General features: G+C 28.9%; 1 long non-coding RNA gene across 1 annotated transcript; it reads right to left on the bottom strand.

Annotated features, from left to right (window-relative positions):
• Nucleotides 1–1219: 1219 nt before the first annotated feature.
• LOC136273491 (uncharacterized) lies at nucleotides 1220–4965 on the bottom strand. The gene is made up of 3 exons (XR_010711657.1): nucleotides 4630–4965; nucleotides 3590–3763; nucleotides 1220–1503 (listed from the first exon to the last, which is right to left on the bottom strand). It is a non-coding gene; the product is annotated as an uncharacterized lncRNA (long non-coding RNA).
• Between the last annotated feature and the right edge of the window lie 444 nt (nucleotides 4966–5409).

The raw sequence follows: 5409 nt of genomic DNA, 5'->3' as shown, positions 1-5409 counted from the left end.
GAAGACATTCAGTATAATAAAATAAATAGTGGCTTTTTGGGAGAGTAAGAGTTGAAATTGACAATCCTCGATAACCATTCTCAACCGAGGTTGACAATAGTTTTCTCGGGGTGTCAATTTCAACTCTTACCCTCTCAAACAGGCACTAATTACATAGTGTTAACCTGCTTAGTGTGTTGCAAATGGTTACGGTAAAAGAACGGATTATAAGCTGCGTCTAAACCATAAACGTATAATGATTAATTTTGTGTGTGACTGCATTACTTAATTGAAAGAATACAAGATAAAAGATCGCCACACAATGCATTGTCAAAAACTAAAAAAAGATCAGCATAAAGAAATGAAAATCGTGAGTAAAAGACATTTTCGAATAAAAAGGAAAAACATGTATCTTACTAGGATTAATTGTTTGATGTATTATCCCAATCAAATTGTCGGATTTATCGGATTTTAAAATGATTTTATTGCAGGACATTTGTATTTTTGTATTCGGCTAAGAAAACGTACTATTATACATTGTATGTGGTTTTAATTTGTATTTTACCTCGCACTGATTTATATGATAGAAATGAAAATACTAGATATTTTTAGTTCAAAGTTTCTTATGTTTTAGTTTGAGGTGGGTAAAAACTCTACAATATAACTTATATTACGCCAAACCATAACTAATAAAAAGAGTTCACAAAACAATTGTTGCATTCTCCCGAATGATTAATTTATTGATAAATTATCCAAATCTTGATTAATATGAAAATTTCAAACTATCTCTCCTCTGAAAAATTTTCAATAGCAAGTCTTATCATATACAAGAATAAATAACTGCAAATTTTTTTTCTGATTAATCCATCAAAAACATTCCTTGTCGGTATTAGTAGGGATTCATTTAGACGTAATTCTTAAAGTTCTTTCAAGTCGTGCTTAATGTCAAATCCATAAAGACATTTCTTTATATGAAGTTGCGTCTTCAAACACGATATGGATGAATAAAGATTTCAGAAGAGAAATCATCATTTTTAATTAATCTGCAATTTTAGGATCAATTTGAGGCATTTTTGCATGTTTAGATAACAAACAAAATGTTCAATGAATGATTTATTATTTCAATTTACAACAAATATGCAAGCAAAAAAGCAACACATTTACGTTAAACAAATGTTGCTATATAACAGACAGCAAATAGGCGAGTGTGGCAATATTTTGCCATACAATTTCAGTGACATCAATGTATCATCAATTCAATGTTTCAATTATTGTTCTCAAATTAATTATTGAATGACGACAGAAAATGGTATTCACACGAATAATTACATAGACGGGCGTTCTCAGCATCACTACATTTAAAAGAATTAGAGCTTTTGGCCCGGATGCGTACTTGATCTGCATTATCCCCCATTTTTATAGGACAGATGTTAGGTATCTGAGTTCCGTCATCAAACTGCCACTGACCTCCGACCTTTTCCCCTTGAACCCACACTTGAATGTCAACATTTTTGGCAATTGGTCCTGAAGTAAAATTAATTCAAAATGGTTATTTTCCAGCATTGTAATTTGTATGATACTTTGTAAATAAAAAACAAGCAAGTAAGTATGGAAGGACATGTGGCTTACTGTTACTTCGATATTGACTAATAAAAAGTTGGCATCTTCATGACGACATTTTCAGCAAAAAATTAATGGAAGTTCATCATGACTTAACCTTTGAATAAATTTTATTTTTTAATAAATGTTTTCTGATATTGTCACACTTAATCTAATAAAGAAATACATTTTTCTCAACACCGTTTTATAAAAGAGTGTACGATTGTGTTTTTTAATTCCATGTTATTAAAAAATCTATACAGTCGCACTTATTGATAATTCACAAAAATATCAAACTGTATAGAAAGTGCTTATCAAATATGTGGTTGATTAGAATCACCAAATATATTATTATCGTGTATCTAATTTTCTGTCTGCACATTTAGACAAAAATGCACATCATTTAATCATCTTTGATTAAAACTGAATCAAATCATTCGGACAGCACTATTGTTTTTTTCCAAGTTTAATGTATTTTTTCCTCTTGTTTCATTTTCAAACAGTTATGGTTGACTATGGTCTAAAGTCTGATTTTTAATTTTTGACTATTTGTCCATTTAAGTGAAATTTGGACGTTGTCAAGGAAATATATTTATTGCTATATATTCAAATGATATATACCAAGCATTTAAAATTAATTTCAAACTCATGGTTTTCTCCATGCCTGGAGAAATACGCCAAATAAATGCATACCCGTTGTTGTTGAAAGCTAGTTAATGTTTACGTAGTAATTTTTGAAAGCTATTCTTTGTTGTCATGACAGCTATACTATTTTAGGAAGTTTTAATGTATTGCGTTTTATGCATTTGATACTTATCACTACAAATCATGTAAAAATATCTAAACAGTACTACGACTACTCTTTTCAAACGAAAACGTCATTAATCAAATGTCGCTTTAAGGAATAGTCTTCATATGAAAAGGTTACTTTACAAAAGTCTGTTCAAGGATGTCTCTACAAAAACACTTTTCTAACGTCCATGCTATCACTGCACGATCTATCATGTACAGTGTGTGGTTTGCGTGTGTGCGATGTTATAAATATACAACACAGAACAACCTTCCTAGAATGAAATATTTTAGGTAAAATGCCCACTTTTCTTGTCAGTACCATCAAATTATTTGTTGAATATTGTTGAAATTCTCTAAACAAATATTCCAACGTGATTTTCCATTTTTAATGATTATAAAACTATTTATAAAACTATTTGAGGCGTTGTAATCAGTTAAGAGGTATTTTGCAAAAATTGATTCAACGTCAAAGATTGATTTTTATTTAATTTAAATTTTCATCCATTTTTTTTTTAATTGGACTTATCTTTGATAGGCTTCATTTGTATTTCAAACATTTTACTCACAGAAACTCTACATCTTCACCATTAACTTTTGATGATTACATGTACTTATATTGTCTGCATTCTGTTAAGATGAAATTATGTGGAAAAGTAAATAAAATCGTAAATTTTGAATATATGCCATCTGGAATTTATTTTGTAGGATTCTAATTTTTGTGCATCAAGTACATATCCTGAAATGTCATTGATATTTTACTATTACAAATTGTGCATAACAATATAGATTTAAATGCTTAAAAGATGTTTAAGCAAAAGAGAACTTGGAAATTGTATTCATTTTTTCTATTCAAAATAAATTTACATTTGTCGTTGCATATTTTCGACAACAAAAATATGAATAAAAATCTATAATTATGAATAACTTTTTAATTTTGTCTGTTTGGACAATTTTGACTTGAAATTTTAAACATTTCAAAGAATGTTTTTTTTAAAAAACTAAAACCCTGAGTAAAGAGGAATCTTAAGTTAATTTAATGTTATTAAAAACATTTTATGTATATATAAAATTAAAGACAAAACATACTATATTTTTTTTACAAATTCTGCAACTTTATCATGCTGAAATTCGTCCATTTCTAGAAATTTCGCTTTCATAACACAATCACATCACTTTCCACCTAAACGAATTTAAATACGGTTACATAATTCAAACATACCATGATAATCCTTGAATATGTCGTACTTTTCCTGGAAATCAATCTTTATGAGATCGGCGTCTTGAGCGCGACAGTTGGCCTGAGCTGTTGAATAAGAGACAGGTCCTGGGAAATACTTCAGACATATTTGGTATGGCATCAAAAAGTAAGTCGCATAACCGTTAGCGCAGGGTACTACAAAACACACAGATAATATATCACTGATTTTTTTAAGCTTACATGTAGTACAACATTTCTAAATCGCTACAAAAGAAAACGGTACTGAAATCCGAGTCAATATCTGTGCACAAAAAACATTTTCGTCAAATTATTGTCAAATTCACACATGGGTGTTATTTTTTCAGTTTAGATAATTCCTACTCAAAGTAAATTTTAACCCTTTTTTCGAACATTGTTTTAAGTCCATGCTTGAAATTGAAAATCATTGACCTGAAATTTTAAGAAAATACACTTATTGCACACCACTGACATTTGAGATTTTTTAATTATGGTATATTCAGTTTAATACTGATGCATCGTTTAAATAATATTCACAACCATATTGAAGACATGAAAAGCTCTATAATCATTGGATAAATTGAATTTAAGATTGTGATAATTACAAAAAAATAGTATTCTACATATGTAAATGCATTCAGAAAGAAATTTAAGAGAACAAGGAAGAAGTTGTGTACAAAAGCATACCATAAAAAAAACCAAAGTTCTATTTCAATATTTATAACGTAAGTAAACTGTTATTCCTGTACATTTAGAGTATATTTCTAAGTATTAATTATTGAGAAATATTAGAATTTTGTATTTGTTTATTGATACAGATATATACTGTTTAGCCTGCAAAGAAAAAACCTTTTGCAAAGGGTTTATGATAAAATAAACATACTTTTACTATAAAATAACGATAGATAATTAGATATAGTTTTATACTTTACACGTCAAAGATAAAGATGCTACTAACTATTGATTTTTTTTCCTAAGAGGTGTAGTATAAGTCACTTTCAATGAAAACCTTTTCTGATTAAACTAGATAATAAAATACTTACATGTAAATGGGACATAAGATTTCCAATTGGGACCAGTTATGTTACTTCCTGTGAAGTCATTGCAACACATACAGGTGTGTGTAGATTCATCGTGGCTGATCATGACTATCTTATTCACTGTGATAACACAATGTCCAAGACATTCGTTCTTGCTTATGATATTAGGAATTTTGTTACATGAAGATTTCGGATACTCCTTTGTTTTGATACCATAAAAGGTCTTGATTCTTGTTGTTTCAAAGCCAATAATACTAACAACCAAACATATCACAAGAGATACCGTTGGTAACATATCTTTATTCCTGGTTTACCGTATTAGAGGAATATATGCGTAATAAGACGCTGCTGCTGATAAAATGATAGTGAAGTGTTATACTTATAGGAATTCGTTTATGATTGAATGAGAAAACGTCAAACATCACTTGATTTAGAAAAAGAAATTATAAGAATAATTTTGTTAATGAAGTAGTCTTATAATTACATGTTTTTCTATTCTGTTTGAACGTTATGATTTTTGACAAATTGCTTTGACAAAAGAATTTTCCGTTGACTTAACTTACTAATGTTCATGTAAAATTAATTATAATGCTGTATATAACGGATGGTAAAGCGGTCGTTAATGTTTCATAGTTATCGAGGCGCGTCATAACAAAGCAAGGTAAACAATTAATAATAACACAATGTTTTAGTAACGAATTGCATGACATTAATAGTATAATTATCTGGAGTTTATATAACTTTCTGTATCTTTTATTTACATTTTAACATTAAATCAATCTA

The sequence above is a fragment of the Magallana gigas genome, chromosome 1, assembly GCF_963853765.1.
Source record: "Magallana gigas chromosome 1, xbMagGiga1.1, whole genome shotgun sequence".
NCBI lineage: Eukaryota > Metazoa > Mollusca > Bivalvia > Ostreida > Ostreidae > Magallana > Magallana gigas.
Note: the sequence above shows the minus strand (reverse complement) of the source record. Positions and strands in the feature narration are given on the sequence as shown.